At 40.1% G+C, this 21997-nt stretch overlaps 1 long non-coding RNA gene across 2 annotated transcripts in view; it reads left to right on the forward strand.

Moving 5' to 3' along the window:
- Positions 1-21105, forward strand: part of LOC115339032 — a 31442-nt gene extending 10337 nt beyond the window's left edge. Inside the window, exons 5-6 of one of the 2 annotated variants that reach the window (XR_005931994.1) lie at positions 18060-18125; positions 18397-21105. This is a non-coding gene — a long non-coding RNA (uncharacterized LOC115339032). The remainder of the gene's footprint in view (positions 1-18059; positions 18126-18396) is intronic. The other variant, XR_005931993.1, reaches the window with a different exon arrangement.
- Positions 21106-21997: the final 892 nt, after the last annotated feature.

Raw genomic sequence — 21997 nt, forward strand, 5'->3', positions numbered from 1 at the left:
ACCAAGCTGTTTTGCTATTGCTATTAAAGTGATTAAGTAATTTACACTGCAGAGATCCATTTCCAAACTTAAGCCCTCAAACAAAACCATTGTTTTTGGAAACCGGCAGAGTACGTACAGCTCCTGGCTTCGTTCTATTTTGATGAAATGTGTCATTGATAAAAGAGAGTTCAAGCTTCCCTAAACCAATTAAAATGTTTTTGCCTCAGGTGGTAAATAAAAGCACATGATAGAACTAAAGCAGACTGGGAGAGTGGTAATCAGTACAGTAGTTCAGTATTGAACAATATTGAACACTGTAACAATAACACATAATAAATCATTTTGAAAGGTACATTGGATATATTTTTTTCAAGGACAAATAAAGTATACTCACAAGGATCAAAAGGACACCTTAGTTATTTTTATGTTCTATTTTAGAAATTATTGACAGTTCCTTTTTAAAGTAGCTTTAGCTTTCTTGACTGCAAAATATTTATGAGAATACTTTTGGGTATGGTTCAGTTAGATGTAAATATGTTTTATTGAAAGCTTTTTTCTTGGAAACATTATACAACTGTAATGTTTCATTTTTAAGAGCATTATCTTGATTTTTATACATTAAATATCTTGATCTTATAAATGAGAGATGTATTCAGCCCACTTATGCTTATATCATGCAAGCCAATGATAGACATCAGCTTGTGTTGTTGCTGTACCATCTTTCCTTTATACAACTCATTCAGTAAAAGAAAAATTATATGTATTAAGAGAAAATTTTACTAAATCCGTGACCATATTCCTGGCAATTCCAGCAGACTCAGTATTTCATCCAGAAGGATAAACAGGAATCCAAACAGACTGTTCTTTCCATTTTTTCAGTAGGATCCTATGTGGGGGGTCAGTTTGATGCAGTTCATTCACCCAAGTCCATGAAAGATAACAGTTAACAAATAGAATGGCAAAGTATGCTGCAAAACAAATAGTGTATGTTTAGAATGGAAATTATTTAAGCAATGAGGCAAAGTAAAATTTACAGTATGACTTTTGTGTTCTGACCTTCTTGAAACCAAACTTTATTTTTTCATTTTGATTAAATTACTTTTGTATTTACATCATGTTCTCAAATATGACTTCTTTTAACTAGATTACGTCCTAATTTGGGATAATTATTGTCCATTTTCAGTAAGAACTCATCCATTTTTGAGAAATATTTGCATCTGCTGGTGAGGTATAGCCATTTAAGAAAATGACCTTACATTGTTTTCCTTTGAATTGTCAAAATTTCCTTATTTGAATACAAGCATGCTGAAATACTCGGAGGCCATGAGCACAAGCCTTTACAGAGCCTAGATTTACCCTGGTCTCTGCAGTGGGACTGAGCTCTCCTGTTTTAAGCAAACAAATCTTTTACTTGTTTCAGTTGCTTGCCGAATGACTAAAACTGTGCTTTGCTTCCTTGTAACCACTTCTAGAAGTTCTGCCATTGTATTTCTTTCCCACAGATTGGCGGGGGGGGGCATTGGGATAATAATTTTTACTGCAATAAACCAAAGCTGACATTCTCTTATAGAGTTTGTCTGTCAGTAAATCATTTTTAGAACTATAAAATTCTAAAATGTACAGGAAACATTATAAACATCTTCCTGTAAAACTGCAGTTCTCTGGGCATATACGAGTTAATGAATGATTGGAATATTGTATGGTTTTACTTCCAACTTTTTATGAGCTACATTTTTTTCCCCTTTGCCAAAGAAATTTTTGAGCTGAGTTACAGGTGCCAAGGAGGTAATCAAGATCCCCATGATCAGAACTGAGTAACAGGAAGAAGTCTTGCCACTGTATTTGTATAAAATGACCATTATTCATTAGGTGCCATGTTCTAGCTATGCAGTGACATGATGCTTAACAAAGAGTTCATGCTTTCTGCACCTTCTCAACCTAAGATGAACAAAAAAGAAAGAAGAGTAAGTATCAGGATCAATAGGAGTACTGATTAATCTTTCCAACTTCTTGAAGTTGAAGAAAACCCCAATGGTTGCAAAATTATGCTGCATGATTATCAACATCTGTTTACCAGTCTCCATCTTTAATTCCAGCAGATAGTGTAAAGATGTGTTTAAAATGTTATTATTTGTGTTTGAAACTGGAATTGATTTGAAAAAAGAATATCAGATTTTTCAAACAGAAACATTTGGACAATGAGATTTTTAAGTAAAATGTAAAATATCACGTTGCAGTCAATTCAAGGTCATTCATATAATTCAAGGTCAATTCATCACAGCGATTTGTGGTCATGACCCAACAGGACCATCACTGGAAATGTTCGGTAGAGGTGACAGCTTAGCCAAGCTGCAGTGAATGGAAGAGCTGGTGAATGTCACCAAGTAAAGGGTGAAAATAAAAGTGCTATTTTGGGCTGGAGCAAGCAGAGAGCTGAGTTGTAGTTACCACCCATTTCTTCTTCCCATTACCATCCCCAGGAAAATCTATGATCAATGAGCATCCTGAAAATTGCCTTCTGTAGACTGTTCCGTACCGAAGCTTGTATTTGGCCAGTCTCAAATAACTCATTTCCCATACACTGAAGCAGCCAATAGATTAGACAATCCTGATATGTAAAAGATATATTACATAGGTCATTACATCGTCAGAAATTCAGTGTTTGGTCCTGAAAGATCACATTACTATGAATATGAAATGTATCATGTTATCTTGAATTATACCTAAACATTTGATTACATTCTTGTATTATGAGAGAAAAGGTTCACTGCAAACTGACAAATGATAGTTTGAACAGGCTGCCTCACTTAACATCAGAGCTGTAATCAGCTGAAATTTTTAGTTTTATCTGTGAGTTTTTGACCACTACTATGTTACTTTTTTTTCTGGAACCTATATTGGTTGAGGTAGGTAGAGTCCTATTGCTTTGTGACAGAGAACTAAATAGCATCACAACTAAAATTGTTACATAGACCTTAATAAGAATTCTTGAGTTATTTAATATTATTTAATCAACTTGTGGATTCAGACAATATGATAATTTAATTCCAATTTATTTTATTTTAATATATTCATACTGCTTTTATTTTATTCTTTAGCTGAATTACTGTCCTGGTTTAAGCTGGGATAGAGTTGATTGCCTTCCTAGTAGCTGGTACAGTGCTATGTTTTGAGTTCAGTATGAGGAGAATGTTGATAACACACTGATGTTTTCAGTTGTTGCTAAGTAGTGTTTAGTCTAAAGTCAAGGATTTTTCAGCTTCTCATGCCCAGCCAGCGAGAAAGCTGGAGGGGCACAAGAAGTTGGCACAGGACACAGCCAGGGCAGCTGACCCAAAGTGGCCAACGGGGAATTCCATACCATGGGACGTCCCATCTAGTATAGGAACTGGGGGGAGTGGGGGGGGGGGGGGGATCGCCGCTCGGGGACTAGCTGGGTGTTGATTGGGCGGGTGGTGAGCAATCGCACTGTGCATCATTTGTATATTCCAATCCTTTTATTATTACTGTTGTCATTTTATTAGTGTTATCATTATCATTATTAGTTTCTTCTTTTCTGTTCTATTAAACCTTTCTTATCTCAACCCATGAGTTTTACTTCTTTTCCCGATTTTCTCCCCCATCCCACTGGGGGGGGGCGGGGAGTGAGTGAGCGGCTGCGTGGTGCTTAGTTGCCGGCTGGGGTTAAACCACGACAATTACAAAATATGGGCTTTTGGAAATACATGGTTTGGATATTTCTTTTCCAGATGCTAGCTTTATAACTCTGTTAGAATAGGTCTTCTTTGTGATGGTGGTCTTGGTATCCTCTTCCTCAACAGGTGGAAAGTGGAATAGATGAGAAAAGCTCACCCAAAGTGTATTTTATTGGCAGAACTTAGTAGCACTGGGCACTAGTGACTGTCTACCTAGTAGAAAACAAGCTACACCTCATCAAAAGTGCCATCAGTTGCTCCTTAGAATACCCTTTCCTGTCACCTCTGAGGATATCCTCCAGAGCTCTCTGACACTGTGTTTGTATTGAGGTTTAATCTGGTGCAAATATTATCCATGTGTCCATTCATAAGTATGTCACTGTCGATCTATAAGCAGTGCTATACACAGTGTTTCTATTTAAGAACAAGCTAGAATGGGATAAAACACCTCTTTCCTGCTGGAAAATTTCCCTTAGGCCAAATGAATTTGACATTTCTTTACTGTCAAAAATTTACCATAAAATGCCAGGCACTCCAGGTCAAAATATAACTGGGATGCTAAAGGTAAATTCTGGAGGACCCCATATTAGCTAAAAATTTGTTGAAGTTGACATGGAGTTACTTAGTGTGTCAGCATACCCAGAGATCCTGTGGGAAATGTCTTAGATTTGGGTTAAGCTCTCAGTGGGCAGCAGTCTTCATTAGAAGGCAACACACATGCCAGAAATGGAAGTGAAAGTGAGTTTGATTAGCTTTTGCTACTGCTTAGGAAAGCTAAGACCGAATTTTCTCTTTCCCAAAGGACAGTCAAAGTCAAGGACAGTAAATATCCTTTTGAGAAGGGAGTTTGAAGTTCTTGGTGCAGCACTGTACTTTATGGGATATCCTGCTTCTATTATGCATTAGTTGACCTCTCAAAATAAATATTTGCCTTTGCAGGAAGAAAAGAGACACAACAAAAATATAATACACATCATTTCAAGCTTTAAAAAGTGCAAGATAATACCCTTTCTTTTTTCATTTTTTCAGTACCATAGCTTGGGAACCTGAAAAAGGGATTAAAGTTTCATTTTTCTGTGCACTGTATTAACAAATATAAAAGAAAATTATTGTCCCAGAGAGTTTACCAGAAAATTGCTACATCATGCAAAATGTGGCAAATGACAGCAAATGTGATAGATCCAAGAAACAATGAGGTGAGAAAATTTTTGCATGAAGAAAAAAGAATTTTAGATTTATTAAATGATACCTGTATTTTAGCATAAGCCTTGGTGCCTTCTGTATTTCCTTTTCCTTTTTACATCTCCATTTTCTGTATTGACAATGTAGAAGTTGATCAAGTAATGACAGAGAACCCCCAAATCATAGGACTTAAAGGTCTTGTTCCATTATTCTTATTCTCCAGTGCTTTGTTTGGTCTCATTTTAAAGGAACTCCATGAGACCAAAGGCATTACTGCCTTCCTGTGTCTATTCCAAACCCTTAAGAGCATTACGGGATTTCTTATATTGGTTGATATCTTTCCAGACTTTAAACATCTTTGTTCTAGATTATCCTGAGAAACTGTTCTTTATATCCTTCAAATATTTGTGGCCACCCTTTGTAACTTAGAGTCATCATAGAATCATAGAATGGTTTGGGTTGGAAGGGACCTTGAAGAACATCTAGTTGCAACCCCCCCCACCATGGGCAGGGACACCTTCCACTAGACCAGGTTGCTCAAAGCCCCAACCAACCTGGCCTTGAACACTTCCAGGGATGGAGCACCCACAACCTCTCTGGGCAACCTGTTCCAGTACCTTACCACCTCACAGTGAAGAACTTCTTCCTTACATCTAATCTAAATGTACCATCTTTCACTTTAAAGCCATTACCCCCTTGTCCTATCACTACATGCCCTTGTAAAATGTCCCTCTCCACCTTTTGTTGTAGGCCCCCTTTAGGTACGGGAAGGCTGCTATAAGGTCTCCCCAGAGCTTTCTCTTCTCCAGGCTGAACAACCCCAACTGTCTCAGCCTGTCCTCACAGGAGAGGTGTTCCACCCACTGATCATCTTCGTGGCCCTCCTCTGGACTCACTCCAACAGGTCCATGTCCTTTTTATGTTGGGGGCCCCAGAGCTGAACACAGTACTCCAGGTGGCGCCTCATGAGAGCAGAGTAGAGGGAGAGAATCACCTCCCTCAACCTGCTGGTCATGCTTCTTTTGATGCAGCCCAGGATATGGTTGGCTTTTTGGGCTGCAAACACACATTGCCAGGTCATGTTGAGCTTCTTATCAACCAACACCCCCAAGTCCTTCTCGTCAGGGCTGCTCTCAATCCGTTCTCTGTCCAGCCTGTATTTGTGTTAGGGATTGTCCCGACCCAGGTGTAGGACCTTGCACTTGGCATTGTTGAACTTCATGAGGTTCACGTGGGCCCACCTCTCAAGCCTGTCAAGGTCCCTCTGGATGGCATCCCTTCCCTCCAGTATGTCGACCTTCATGCAAGGTTTGATTTTCAGACCACTACTAGTGGCCACCAAGCACATGCATGGTGTATTCCTGTGGGTCCTCTCCAATGAAGCATAAGGAAAAAACATTGCTGTTTTCTGAGCAGTTACACAAATGTGGAGTCCTAAAAAGGCATAAAGCTTATGTGAGATTTATTTTACTGTGCCATATTTAACGTGTATTTCTTTCAGTAGCAGTCCTAGCTTCTCTGTTGCCAGCGCTCCGTTCAAGCCATTTGCTCTGTCATATACCTCCCCTGCTGCTGTGGCAATAGGTCTGGTAGTGGGGTTCCCCACTGATAAGCCAGGTCAGGAAACTAATAAAGGCTGCAGTTTTTAATTATTTTTTTTAGGTTATTTTTAGGATATCATCTTTCTGTATAGCACCAGCAGGTGATTTGTTATTTCAGATGCTATTCTGGTCTTCCACGAACCATTTTGCACAAAGTGGTTTCTTGCAGCTCATTCCAGCTGTATTTTGTTTACTAAAGACTGGAAAGATAAACAACCTGAATCTTAAAGATTCTCAAGTGCCAAATATATGTACATGTTAAAGATATTTAGTGTGATTTCCTTCAGTGCTTTGTAGCGTAACTGTTCTTATTTAAGGGTGATGATCTTAATTTTGCCGTGTTTTCCATTTCTATTTGTTACCACTCATGCTCTTGAAAGACTGAAGAAATATTGCTGCTCTTACCATAACATATACACTTGAGAAAACAGTGAAAAGGCATGTTTGTTAAGCACTCCAAGCAGTAACTGAGTATCGATGTGGCTACTTTGGCCATCCTACATACTTACTGATTTTGCATCAAAAGGTAGGAAACCGAAAGTCAGTCCCAAAGTGGTATTAAAAGTACACTCTGGTGAGTCCACTCTGGGCGCATATAAAATATCTAATCATAGCTCACTATGTCCAGACCTCGTTGTTGCTCAGAGAGCCATCCCATGTAGCTAAGCCTTGGATTCTTCCCCTTCGATCAAACTCTCCAACTGCTTCATTATTTTGTTCTTCATAGAATCATAGAATAGTTTGGGTTGGAGGGGACCTTTAAAGGTCATCTAGTGCAACCCTCCCTGCAATAGGCAGGGACATCTTCAACTAGATAAGGTTGCTCAGAGCCCCATCCAACCTGACCTTGAATGTTTCCAGGGATGGGGCATCTACCACCTCTCTGGGCAACCTTTCCCAGTGTTTCACTACCCTGACCGTAAAAAATTTCTTCCTTATATCTAGTCTAAATCTACCCTCTTTTAGTTTAAAACCATTACCCCTTGTCCTATCACAACAGGCCCTGCTAAAATGTTTGTCCCCATCTTTCTTGTAAGGCCCCTTTAAGTACTGAAAGGCCTCAATAAGGTGTCCCAAGAGCCTTCTCTTCTCCAGACTGAACAACCCCAACTCTCTCAACCTTTCTTCATAGGAGAGGTGTTCCATCCCTCCGATTATTTTTGTGGCCCTCCTCTGGAACCACTCCAACAGATCCATGTCTTTTTTGTACTGAAGGCTCCAGAGCTGGAGGCAGTACTCCAGGTGGGGTCTCACCAGAGCGGAGTAGAAGGGCAGAATCACCCCCCTTGACTTGCTGGTCACACTTCTTTTGATGCAGCCCAGGGTACTGTTGGCTTTCTGGGCTGCGTGTGCACATTGCTGGCTCATGTCCAGCTTTTCATCCACCAGTACCCCCAAGTCCTTCTTGGCAGGGCTGCTCTCAATCCCTTCATCCCCCAGCCTGTATTGATACTGGAGGTTGCCCCAACCCAGGTGCAGAACCTTGCAATTGACTTCGTTGAACTTCATGATGTTCACGTGGGCCCACTTCTGAAGCCTGTGCAGGTCCCTCTGGATGGCATCCCATCCCTCAGGCATGTCAACCTCACCACTCAGCTTGGTGTCATCTGCAGACTTCATGAGGGTGCACTCAATTCCACTCTCTTGTGTCATTGATTAAGATATTAAACAGTACTTGTTCACTTGATTCTCGTGTTTTACAGAGCAGGACTTGGTATCCCCGAGTTCTGGGACAGGAACAGGGTAGCTCACTGCTGTCTTTCTGTTTCCACTCTCCTGTACGTGTCAAATCCCTAGCAGTGTTAGAGCAGCTCAGTCCCTTTGTGGATTTTACTTCTGAAGAAACATATTTCCAACCTAAAATATCTAAAACATTCCTATGCTTAGTGAAGAATGGAAAATGACAGTACTGGCTTCATGCTACATAAAGTTTCACATGCTTGTGGAATCTCTCTGCTATCATCTTTACCAAAACCTATGTTTAAGAGCTGTCCAGGTCGCTTTTTGCTTGTTATTCACTGCTTTATGTGATTGTTATGGTGCTGACATCTTCACTGATCCTGCTGCTCCCCATCCTGACGCTGCATTTGGTTTTGCACTGGCTAGACCTACTTATCTCCCTCTGACTGGACTGCTTACTTGGCACACAGGTGAAGAAGACATATGAACAGTAGTGAAAAGAATACTCCTGTATCTTTTTTTTGACTTGAGCAATTGGTCAATGAGATATTTCTTTTAGGAGAAGTTGTTGAGGGAGTCAGGTGTCTTGGTATCATCCTTTTTATTTACAAAGAGTGCTCAAAATGACAGGAATTATAAGCCTCTTTCAGATAGCAATTGGCATAACTCTTGCTGGGCTTTTTTTAGGGCTATAATCTCAGTGTTGTTCAGGACATATTGTTGATTTATTGATTCTTTCTCTTCATGTCTTTGGTCTTTCTGCCTCAATTGCACAAAACAGTATTCTGCAAAAATCCCTCCACCTGCATAATTGATGTGCCTTCATTTGTCTGTCATATGTGCTTGCTCCTAAGTTGATGCAACTATTGCTTCACGTTATGTTGTTCCATGAAGGAGTTCAAGGGCATCTTACAACTCTCTTTTTCTGCCTACTAAGAAAGCACTCAAGTGATCAAAGTGGAGCCCTTCCTAGAAAAAATATTAATATAAGTACATAGTGCACAGTAAGGTGCATGGTTGGTGTGATGGGTTTAAATGTTTTAGAGTAACCTAATTTTAACAGAAATATCTGATACAAAACTGATATGGTGCTACAGTTGGAGCAAATAGGAATTAATGCACAAATCATGTTAGACAGGTAAAATGATGTAGCTTTTGTTTTTAAGTGAAAATCCAGTTGGTGGCAGGTCACAAGTGGTGTTCCTCAGGGCTCGGTGTTGGGCCCTGTTCTGTTTAATATCTTTATCAATTATTTGGATGAGGGGATTGAGTGCACCCTCAGCAAGTTTGCAGATGACACCAAGTTGGGAGGCAGGGGTGATCTGCTCGAGGGTAGGAAGGCTCTCCAGAGAGATCTGGACAGGCTGGATCAATGAGCTGAGGCCAATCGTATGAAGTTCAACAAGGCCGAGTGGCGGGTCCTGCACTTCGGTCACGGCAACCCCATGCAGCGCTACAGGCTTGGGGAAGAGTGGCTGGAAAGCTGCCCGGTGGAAAAGGACCTGGGGGTGTTGGTCGACAGCCGGCTGAATATGAGCCGGCAGTGTGCCCAGGTGGCCAAGAAGGCCAATGGCATCCTGGCCTGTATCAGAAATAGTGTGGCCAGCAGGAGCAGGGAGGTGATTGTTCCCCTGTACTCGGCACTGGTGAGGCCGCACCTCGAGTACTGTGTTCAGTTTTGGGCCCCTCACTACAGGAAAGACATTGAGGTGCTGGAGCGTGTCCAGAGAAGGGCAACCAAGTTGGTGAGGGGCCTGGAGCACAAGTCTTATGAGGAGCGGCTGAGGGAACTGGGGTTGTTCAGCCTGGAGAAAAGGAGGCTGAGGGGAGACCTTGTCGCTCTCTACAACTACCTGAAAGGGGGTTGTGGTGAGGTGGGTGCTGGTCTCTTCTGTCAGGTGGCTGGAGGCAGGACGAGAGGAAATGGCCTCAAGTTATGGCAAGGGAGATTTAGGTTAGATATTAGGAAAAATTTCTTTACTGAGAGGGTGTATTGGTTTTGTGTGGCAAGGTTTTGGTAGTGGGGGGGGGTTACAGGGGTGGTTTCTGTAAGAAGTTGCTGGAAGCTTCCCCTGTGTTCGAGAGAGAGCCAATACCAGCCGGCTCTAAGACGGACCCGCCGCCGGCCAAGGCCGAGCCAATCAGTGATAGTGGTAACGCCTCTGTGATAACATTTTTAAGAAGGAAAAAGTTGGGACAGGCAGTATACGGCAGCCGGAGAGAGGAGTGAGAACATGTAAGAGAAACAACCCTGCGGACACCAAGGTCAGTGAAGAAGGAGGGGGAGGAGATGCTCCAGGTGCCGGAGCAGAGATTCCCCTGTAGCCCGTGGTGAAGACCATGGTGAGGCAGGCTGTCCCCCTGCAGTCCATGGAGGTCCACGGTGAAGCAGATATCCACCTGTAGCCCGTGGAGGACCCCACGCCGGAGCAGGTGGATGCCCGAAGGAGGCTGTGACCCCGTGGGAAGCCCGCGCTGGAGCAGGCTCCTGGCAGGACCTGCGGATCTGTGGAGAGAGGAGCCCATGGAGCAGGTTTTCTGGCAGGACTTGTGACCCCGTGGGGGACCCACGCTGGAGCAGTGTGCTCCTGAAGGACTGCACACCGTGGAAAGGACCCATGCTGGAGCAGTTCGTGAAGAACTGCAGCCCGTGGGAAGGACCCACATTGGAGAAGTTTGTGGTCAGCTGTCTCTCATGGAAGGGACCCCACGCTGGAGCAGGGGAAGAGTGTGATGAGTCCTGCCCCTGAGGAGGTTGAAGCGGCAGAAAACAACGTGTGATGAACTGACCATAAACCCCATTCCCCATCCCCCTGTGCCGCTGGGGGGGTTGGTAGAGAATCCGGGAGTAAAGTTGTGCCCGGGAAGAAGGGAAGGGTGGAGGGAAGGTGTTCTGAGATTTGGTTTTATTTCTCATTACCCTACTCTGGTTGATTTGTAATAAAGTGAGTTAATTTTCCCCAAGTTGAGTCTGTTTTGCCCGTGACGGTAAGTGGTGAGTGATCTCTCTCCTGTCCTTATCTCGACCCACAAGCTCTTTGTTATATTTTCTCTCCCCTGTCCAGCTGAGGAGGGGGAGTGATAGAACGGCTTTGGTGGGCACCTGGCAATACGCCAGGGTCAACCCATCACAGAGGGTTGTCAGGCATTGGAACAGACTGCCCAGGGAAGTTGTTGAGTCACCATCCCTGGAGGTATTCAAAAAGCGAGTAGACAGGGTTCTCCAGAGCATGGTTTAGTGGGCATGGTTGATGGTTGGACTTGATGATCTTGAAGGTCTTTTCCAACCTAAATGATTCTATGATTCTATAAGGAGAATAAAGGGAAGAGTCCCATGCCCATAGGAGATCCTAGTGGATATTAGTCCAGACTTACTGAATGGAGAGACTGAGACACTTGGGGTTAAGTGACCTAGAATAATCTCACACATATAAGTTTGTAAGTAGAGTATCATGCTCCTTGTATCTTATCTTATTCAAACTGAGAGGGGAATAGGTGAAAAATCAAGTTTATACAATTTGTCAGCTACTAAGCTAATTACTATATCATGTGGGTTCCAGGCTTTGTGATACAAAAATAATTTTTGTTCATTTTGAGCATTTTGAAGCCATGTGCCTTTGCCATCACCTCTGATAATTTTTGCTGTTACTGTTTAATTATGAATTATATTTTCCAACAATTCATGAGTAAAGTGTCCTTAAATGGCTGAACTTGCTGCATTGCTAAGTGCAAGGGAATGTATGCTCTGAAGCTTTTTTAATGTCATGCAGAAATAAGTATGTCACCTGGGAAAACAAAACTACTCACATATTATTTCATGGTGGGGTCTTTCTCCCTCAAGTCATACTTTCTTGAAAGAAATAACCTGAATTAACTCTGCAATGAAGGCTAATAGCCTGCTTGAATAGAACCTGTGGCCCTTGAATTTTATTACAGAGCTTTGATTCCTAGACTTCTCTACCTTACTTTTTTCATAGACTAATGTTATTTTTCAGGTGGAGGGGAATAAGAAAAAAAATATTAAATGCTGCTAGGATGTTTTCTTCATCCACTTTTAATTCCATGCTCCACAAACCTAAGAAACAATAGCAGTATCTCTCTGGCTTTAACCAGTAATTTTGGATCTAAATCCAACTGTCATGGACATAAGCACAGCTCTTTTATTCCTCTGTAGAAAAACATGATAATGAACTTAGCACTGGACACAAGTATCACATACAAGCTCAGTTTATAGAAATGTGCAATAGTTTGAACACAAACAGTAGCAACAAAACAGCTAGAAGAAATGGGAGAAACATGGCTATGCCATTCCCCCAAATTAACAGAAATTGACTTTTTTTTTATTATGTACGAGGAATGTCAGGAGTATTAAATATCATGATTTTAGAAACAAAGAAAATGGATGAGATCATCGTGTGTGTTTGGCAACAATACTAACACAGAACTATGCTGTTTCCAATTAACAGTGGAGTGATACTGAAATATATTTCATTAATATACAGGTAAAGGGGCTTTACTGCTAATCAGAATGAATTGCTGCATGCAACGCAGAGCTGCTACAGGTCTTTAAATTGCTTTTGCCTTGCTGTATGGATATAGCAGGAACATAGCTTAATACATTTTTTACATGATGTAATTTTGTCTAGCTCATACAATGTCAGGGTAATAATAATGATATTCTAATATTAATGCAAGCACAAGATATACATATTGATGAATAATGGTCATATGTTTTTGGATCTCCTTGCCAAGTCATATTAAAATGACAAATAATTGCCATTGCTTCAGAGAAATGGTACAGGCTCTGTAGTCAAAAAGCACATTAGGGACACACAGCGTCCATTTGTTATCCTTTGTCAGGAAAACATGGTTCTTTAATGAAAGTGAATGAAAGGACACTGATTGAGGACAGTGACACTAAACCTCTTTCTCAACAGGAGCCATGACATGAGTATTAATAAGCAGATTGAAAGGTTAAGACTTAGCTTTGAAACTCTGGAAGCACAGTAGAATCTGAAATAACTCCCCCCTCATAATATGGGGAAAATCACAGTGTAAAATGCATTGTAAAAGCCTTCTGGCCACAGGAGGGTAAAGCGGATGGAAATTGGTTCCCAGACAATTCAGGCAAATGCCATTTAAAATCTTAACCCAAATACATTTTTGTTAAAGTCTTGCTTTTAATTCTGTCTTGATAAATGATCCCTTTCCCTCTCATTATCCCCTCCCTCTTTGCTCCCAGTACTATAAAAATGCTAACAAAATCCACCTGGGCATTTCCCAAGCATTAGTGAGAGTAGTTGAGAAAGTAAGGGCACAAAGATACAGCCTGAGTAAGTATAAAACAGGAACCTAGAACGATGCATTTAGTAAGAATTCAATATGTATGTTACTCGGGAGAATGAAGAAATATCAGTATAAGGAAAAGATTTTTGAATGCTTGATGCATTATGGTGATCACTTACTAATTACTGAGAACCTAGAGGAGCCAGCTGGGGTCATGGAAGAGTCTGAAACAGGCAGTCCCTGATCCTGCTGAGCTCTGTACTTCTGTGTGGTCCCACTGGGGCCAGCAGTGCACGCAAGGGGGCAATGCAAATGTGTGTGTCTCTGGGAGGTAGTGGCTGGGGCTGCTGTGTCTCTCTTGATAAGGTTTTGCCTCTCTGAAACTCTGTATGATCTGCACAAACTCCGTATGATCACAATCTCTGACCACCTTTGCAGGTTTATGTTCCTTTTATGGTCCCATTTTTCTATGCACAGAAAATATCTTCCAGGAATTTGATGGTTTTAGTGTTATAGGAAAAAGCCCTGTAATACTAAAATATCATTTTCTCCATGCCAGTAGCAAAGCTGGGTGAAATGCCCAAAGTTTAGAGGTGTTTGAATGCAGAGACTGGTTCTGTTCATTACAGAGATAAAGTGAGCTGCGATGTTCACAATTAGATTTCCGTATATTCAACCAAGGTTAGAAGACTCTAACTGAGTGTCTCACCTCCTAAAGGTCTGATAATATGGCAAACCATTGCACGCATTGAAGAAACGCATTTCAATACAGATTTAAATGCATTTAAGTGGTTGTAATGAGTTTGAAGTATTTGGTTTATCTGTCGGCAAGGTTAATAATGATGTGGGCCAAGTCTACACCAGCAAATTAAGAGGGCCTGGGACTATTTTCTGATGCAGAAGCCAACAGCATGGCACAACGCATGTTCATATTATTAAATGCTTTTAGTCTTCAAACAGGTTGCCTCCATGCATGCTGCCAGCTGAGACTATTTGCCAGCTTGTGGTAACTCCTAAACTGTGCTTAGGAATTGGCTGAGACAGCTAGTTGAAACAGGGCAAAATTATATCATGTATTTTTCTAATAATTGCATGATAGAGGAGTTCCAGTGTTCACTGGTGCTGTTTTGTTTAATGGTATATCTGTAGGTAACAGGCTGGTAACAGACTGATTTCTTCAGTAAACAGTCATTGAATCAATACAAGTTGATGTTATTTTATATTCAATGTAGGGAAACGGTGGAGATTTTAAGGATGAAATGGCCACAGAAAATAATCTAAGAGGACACTGTGAGATGATTAAATTTAAATTAAAGAAAATGTAACAGTAATTTGCATTGATCTGATCAATGGAGAGCAATAGCAACATTTTCTGTCAAGCAAGGGGCCACCATCTGTTGGAAATAACAGAGGAAAAAAAAGAGTATATATGTGTGTGCTGGTGAAATGATGAAAATCCTCAGCTCACTTCTGGGTCTTCTGATCAGCTATGCTGCATGTATGTTGGATCCTGAAGCTTTCTCTTGGACCTCACCATTAATTCCTTCCCAGGGGAAATCCAAGTGTATTTGTTAGCTAGACGGTCTAGTTCACTCCAGGGACTGCTTCTCATATACAGATAGGGAGAGCTTAAACATATGTTTAATTCCCTTTGCCCTGTGTAGCCATCCAACCCTGTTTCTGCAAACCCACTACCTCTCATATATCACACACGTCCAAACTGCCCTTGGTCTGACATTACTCTGGCATACTGCAATTCAGTTTCCCTTTTGTTTTGGGCACTTTAACTGGAAAGCCACAAGAGAATCAGTATTAATTCTTAGGGCCACAGGATTATCACGCAGGCACCACGGCGGACCCGGATCAAGTGCTATGCAATTTAGACATGGTTGGTGCTCACTAGAAAAAGGACTGCATGTCCCAAGCAGTGCGGGCATGAGTAAGTCTGCACCATTTGTCGCTGTGTCCTCTGCTGTTACCTGTAGTAGGTGCCTTAAGCAATGTGGACACAGTCTTAGTCAGTCAAAGGGTAGCTCTGAAATTAGTTGGATGCAGGACTGTGAAAAGTAAGCAGTCTTAGGATATATCAGGTGAAATGTTTCTAAGAGAGAGGGAAATGTGAATGCCATTTTATAAGGCCCTAGTGAGATCTTATCTGGAGTACTGATAAAATTCTGCTCACTTATCTATAATAAAGCTGAAATCAAGTAGAAACAATTGCAAAGAAAAGTTCCCTGGATGATCAAGGAGCTGGAGATCACAGCAGGGTTTTATTAGTCTTGCAAAAAGTAAGCTGGAAGAGGATGCAATTGTTTTAATTACATCGAGAAGGTGGACACTGAGGGATTGAGAATTGCCTAAACTCAAGGACATTGTTGACTCAAACCAAACGAGTAAACATATATATAAATAAATTTAGGCTAAAACATAAAGAAATATCACAAACTTTAGGAGAGAGAGCTTGTGAAAATCTTGTGTGTGGGCTGTGGAGACAAGACACCTGGTTTTTCAGGTGGAGCTTGATGAATGTAGGAAAGGAATTATATGACTTGGTTGTTTAGGATATCACAGGGCTGATGGTCCAGAGATTGTTGCATGACTATCTATTTCATCTATCCCAAATATTGTAGAAATCTTGTTCATATAAAGCATTCCAATGTTACAGTTTGTTAGCTGCTCTTTTAACCTGTAAGAATTTAAATAATTGTCATTCTTGAAATAATTTATTATTTTTACATTGAACAAAGTACCTATGGGATTTCAATGTCTAGCTGTATCAAGCACAGGTTAAAATACAGATACCTGTACCTTAAATGAGAAACTGGACGCATACATTCAGAAATGCCTCACTGATATATTGTGTATTGTGTATTTTCATGTAAATATTGTGTCATGCAATTTGAACTTCGCAAATTTTAAAAATTTAGCCCTTGATAATGTGGGTTGTTTGAATGGAGTATCTGTTGCCTGAGGTTTTTTAAGGTTCTTCTTTTGTTTTGCTTCATTTCTGATCTGTGGTGAGGCTTGTTCTGGCAATGACAGGAGGGACAAATTGTTCATAGATCTTGCATGCCATTCCTGATACAGTATATTTTCAGTACTGTAGTTCTCATGTGCAGTGTTAGAAGTAGCTGAATGAAGAGACAGAACGCCAATATCTTGGTAAATAATGGACTTATTTTTCTTGCTGATAGTCTGATCTTTCTGGAGCTCCCCCGCAGAATCCCAGGCCCTAATGAGACTGGCCTCCACAATCCAGTAATGGGCTTGCGTTGTGACTAGCTGTATTTTTTCATGGAGGGAGTCAGTTTTGAGGAATTTTAAGAAATCAAAGCGGAGGATCTGAGGCTGGTTATATTGTACTGGAATTCATTGCAAAAGACTTTTTACATTATTTTGTACTATAATAGTATATACTTTTACAATTTTCCTTTCAAAAACAAGAGCTATCTTTATGGCTGTGAGGTAAACTAATTCATTGGTGAATTCAATTCAAGAAATATTCTGAGTCTTCAAATAGACAATAGCAGTCATTAAAGGCATTCACAATACTGGTTTCGTATCAGTTTTATATTTACAGGAATAATACACATACAAAATGTGTATTTAAATGTATTTTAAAATTTATTGTTATAACAAACAGCATCAAAAATGACTGTCATTGAAAGGAACTAGATAGAAATGTATCCATGATTCCCTTTTCATACATGAGGTATAAAGAATACTCTTTTCCCTAGTTAGGCAGTCAGTTAGGCTTTTAACCAGTGTTTAACAACACCAACAGTTCCCCTTTGTCCTCATGGCCCTTCGGGTAGTCAGTGCCTGCTATTATATTTAACCTAAATAGCAGCCTCATTTGTGATAGTTGTACTCAGCCATTTATTATTCACAGCTTATTAGAGTGGGAGTTAAAGACAGATTGCTGTAGTTTTCCATTTTTCATGGAGGTTAGGCAAAAATATTTCCTAGCGTAACCAACACAGAGTCCCACTACGGGAGATGCCTCCACCTTGTAAACTGTGGGTCCTGTAACCAGACAGCCCTTCTACTTCATCGCAGCTTGGGAAATTCTCCATCAGCTGAAGAGATAACAGCATACGCATACCCGTACACAGTTTATCATCTTGGATATCATCTCCAGTGATGACTGTAAAAGTTTATTGCCCCCAAAAGCAGGAATAGAAAAAGCTATGGGCAGCCCCTATCCTTGACTAAGCACTGCTAGTTGCCATTGAATTTTGTGGATGGGCAGTGCTTTGGCCCCAAAGCATCATCTTTATGAATTTTATAACAAATTAGTAACGTGTGTCTTCAGTGGAACTCTGTTACTCCTGCAGCAGAGAGCTAATGAACCTTCCTGTATGATTAGACTTGGAAAGTTTCAATTTATAAATAGGCAAATAATTAATACTTCCAAAAACTATTTCCCCAATGTTATTTTAATGACTTAATTTTTACACTAATTAGACAATCTGGTTTAAAATTCATATAAAGGTAGGGATGTTAATGCAAAACCCCAAAATGTCAAAATCAAGACTCAATATATTTGAATACAGAATCATAATATTTTTCTAATCGTATTTTCTAATCAGATTAATCACATAAATTCATTTAAATATCTTTTTTTTTCCAGCTCTTCTTATAGGAGAAACTCAGTCAACAGTTCCTGAGTAATGTCCAGCTTCTCAGAGAGATTAAGGTGTCTAAATAGCTTTGAAGTTTGGGGAATAAATGCCTTAGTTTAAATGTGCAAGGAACTGAACAGACTTAATTTTGCCCATGTTTACCTCCATCTGCTTTAATCTTGCCATGTCTGAAATGAAACTGCTTACATGCGTAAAGTAAAGCCTGTACCTAAATTATATTATTGCCTGAATCAGGATCAGAATCTTGAATATTTACTTGAAGTCAAATGCTTTCAGTGTCCCATCTCATTCCTACCTAAGATATGTTTTTTCCTTTGATTTCAGAAGGAATCGAATACAAATATTCTTCACTGCCTTGAAATAATTTATACAAAACCCATTAATTCAAGTCCATAACTGTGACAAACCCAGCAATTTTTGGGGTTGATTTTGAGTGGATGGAGAAGTCAACAGCCATCTCTACTTGCCAAGGAAAAGAGAATCCCTTGAGTTTCCAGAACCTGCTGCCAGACACGCAGTCTTCTCACCAGGTGGAAGGGTGCTCTGCATGGGAAGATAATGGAGGTGCCGGCCAGACTGGATGGAACTGAATAATTAAAGAAGCTTGTAAATTATGTTGCCATCAAATGCTGGAGGATATGGTCCTGCTGCAGGAAAAGAACTGCCTCTTGTGTATCTGAGGCATTTTTCAGAAGATATTAAGGATGAATATTGGATGCATAATTAGGTTTTCTTGAAGGTATGTTGATACGTTAGAGGTAGATCATGCAATAATTTATATTATCCCACATTACCTATACTTTGACTGAGCAGTTGTATCACTGCTTGTATTTCTGCATCTCCAGTTGATATTTTTCTAGAATAAATATATTTTAGAAAATGGAAGATTATAGTTGCTGCTCTCTACATGCAACATGCCTTTTTTTATTTCTTTCTCTTCATTTTATTCCCTTTACATATTTTCATCCCCCCTTTAATTTAATGGGAACCATACACAGAAGTCAGGCAGATAAATGTACTGAAACCTGGTTAGCATTTAATCTCTTTTTAGATAAATGCAAATATTGCTGTTGATGGTACCGGAGCCTTGTCCAGCAGTCATCTGAGGAACTTGCTCATCCATTTTTCAGTGTGTCCATTACTATCAGTCATGAAGATTGTGATCCAGAATATTCGTTCTTGACGAAAACAATAGAATTAAGCCACAGGGCTTCAGAAAATTGCTTTCATATTCAAGCAGTGCTACACATATACAGACACCTTGTTGATGATTTTCCTGCCCTGAAGAAAATATATTGCTGCTGCCACAAACCTGTCTTTTGGCACTTTGTCACTTACAAGTGATGATAAAATTGCAACAAAGAGACTTCTTTTTAATCTCATAGGTCATCGTTTGTACTCTGGACAGTCCTCCCTTTGTCCTCTCATTTAGTTTAGATAAGGTGGAAAAATCCTCTTAGTTGCTTCTAAACTTCTCTTAAAAATACAAAACAAAAAAAATTCAGCCTCGATGTACCCTCAAATTTTGAACATGACAACTTTTTTCTTCATGTTTCTCATTTAGATCAAAAGCTCTGTGTACATTTTAAATATATATTTTTTTGGCAGCTGAATTGCAGGCAGACTTTTTGATTTATAGATTTGCATCAAACTGTAAACCTTAAGAGAGACATTTAATCCCTTTAATTTTGTGAGAATCCCAGAATCATGTGATAATTGTATTACTGATTTTCTGACCTTTATTATATCCATTTGTTACTGCTAAATGCTTAGCATAATTTTTTAAATTCAGTCATCCAGTCCATCAATTCAAAGTTGCAGAAAACTTGTGACAGTTAGAAAGACAGAAAAATTCTGAATAAATCCACGTACATGTTGAATATTTTGAAGCTAGACTTTCACACCATTTGTACAAACAGCAATTTATCTGGCTACATTCTGTTTGATTTTTTTTTCTACATTTGTTGGGAGATTTTTCTCATCTTTGTCAGCTTGCTCTTCAGCTTTATACCTCAGTGAAGTTCCAAACCTCTCTGTGACATAAAAAGTCTACTGCCATGGGATTTTGATGCAGCAAATGCAGCATTTTGTCTCCTGTCTGCGCTCTCTTCCAGTCTGTCTCTTCCAGTTGGAGGTATGGAAAGAGCAAAGAAGAAAAAGAGGCTTAAAATCTCCTGAAAAGGGCAGCAGAAGAAGGTACCCTTGCAGTATGTTTTCCTCTGTCCACACTGTACATCAGGCTTGTCTGCTCCTCTCCTGTACATCTGACAACCGGCATCCAGGAACAGGACAGGGTAGGAGTGAGGTGGAACCAAAACTGGTGTCATACTTTTTATGTTGGGGTTAAACATACTGTTTAGAAAAATTAAGGGGTGCTATCAATACCTAGGACAGTTTCTCTACCTTTTCTCTCTTACTTTGGTCCCCCTGATTACCACCAAGCAGAGGCTGTGAAGGCATTGCACGTTCCCTAGGATGAAGGAGCAGTCAGCTCCTGCAATCCCCATTGCACACAAGGGCTTGAAGAGAAAGGAAGAGACAGACCCAGAAATTCAAAGTTTACTGATTTGAGTACAACCTCCAGAAGCCTAGGACATTCACGGTTCCTCCTGTGAGAAAGCCAAGCATTAAGAACTACAGAAATGGACACTTAGGTGCCTAAATAACCATTAAAGGCCAAACTCTCTGTAAGTGCCCACGGGAAACAAGCCTTATCACTCTGGGTGGAGGGATCCTTGTGTTCAAACTGATCACTACTGAGGATAATAGACAGATTACTCATTTACCTGGATTTGGCCCCTATGAATAGAAAAGTCCTGGGCCTCCTGCCGGTGTCACCTTCCCTCATCTCATAAAGTCACTGCAGATTCACCGATATAAACTGGCAAAAGCAGAATTAGCCACAATGAGCATTCTTGCTTCTTCGTGGGACTCTTCACAGAGTGGGCTGAACTTGAAGATAATGAACCACCATTGTCTAGTTTAATTGTACTGCTTGAAAACCTTCACAATAAATAAAGATGCATGCCTAAATAGCTAAGTTCAGAAAATTCTTTTTTCACAAGTTAAACTGCCTTTTTAGAGTTACTAATTATTCTTTTTCATTCTTACATTTGCCGTATTAATTTTAATTTTCTGCTAGGTGTTTATAGAATAAATATATCCAGACACCTTTCCCTGTTCAGGATTACTCTATAGTAATCTTCAAAACTAGCAGCTTCAAAAAGAAATAGTTTGGAACAGAAACAGATTTCTATGATATCCTGAATAACTGCAATGCTTAAGAATACTAATACGGAAGTTTCACAGCCAAAGAAACAGTCTACGGTGCAGAACAATATTTTGCAGGAGTTACTGGGCCTGAGATGTTTGGACCTAAGATGTAAAAAGCAATTCCTCAAAAAAAATTGTAAATATTGTTGTTCAAAATAATTTCTCGGTGTAACACTGTATCACAAATAATTATATAAGTGAGGGGACGTTACTTTTAAGACAAGCTTTCTCTCAAACGCTTTTATTACATAAGTCACCTCCTCCTGACCTTATGCTGATCACATAAGATTTTGCAACGGTATCATAAAAATGCATGTGCTTCCTTGTCAAAAATAAATAAAAAAAGGCAAGAGCAAGAGGATTTCCTCGACTACAGACTATAAAATAGAAGCAGAAAATTATGGGAAAAAACCCCAACAAAATGATGAAAAGCATGAGCAATTTTAAGACTCTGATTGATGGAATTTTCTCAAAATTTTAGGAGGCTTTTGAAGTATTAGTGCATTCCACAGCAACCACTGGTAGTTTCTGAACTCATATTTTAAGGCTGTATTTATACCAGAGGCTCAGTTCTGAACTCAGATACAAGCTATTTTACCCTTGCGTATGTAATAAAATTAGTCACACTCCTGCTGTGCTTATACAGGGCTGC

This window comes from Aquila chrysaetos, chromosome 3 (genome assembly GCF_900496995.4).
Source record: "Aquila chrysaetos chrysaetos chromosome 3, bAquChr1.4, whole genome shotgun sequence".
Classification (NCBI taxonomy): Eukaryota; Metazoa; Chordata; class Aves; order Accipitriformes; family Accipitridae; genus Aquila; species Aquila chrysaetos.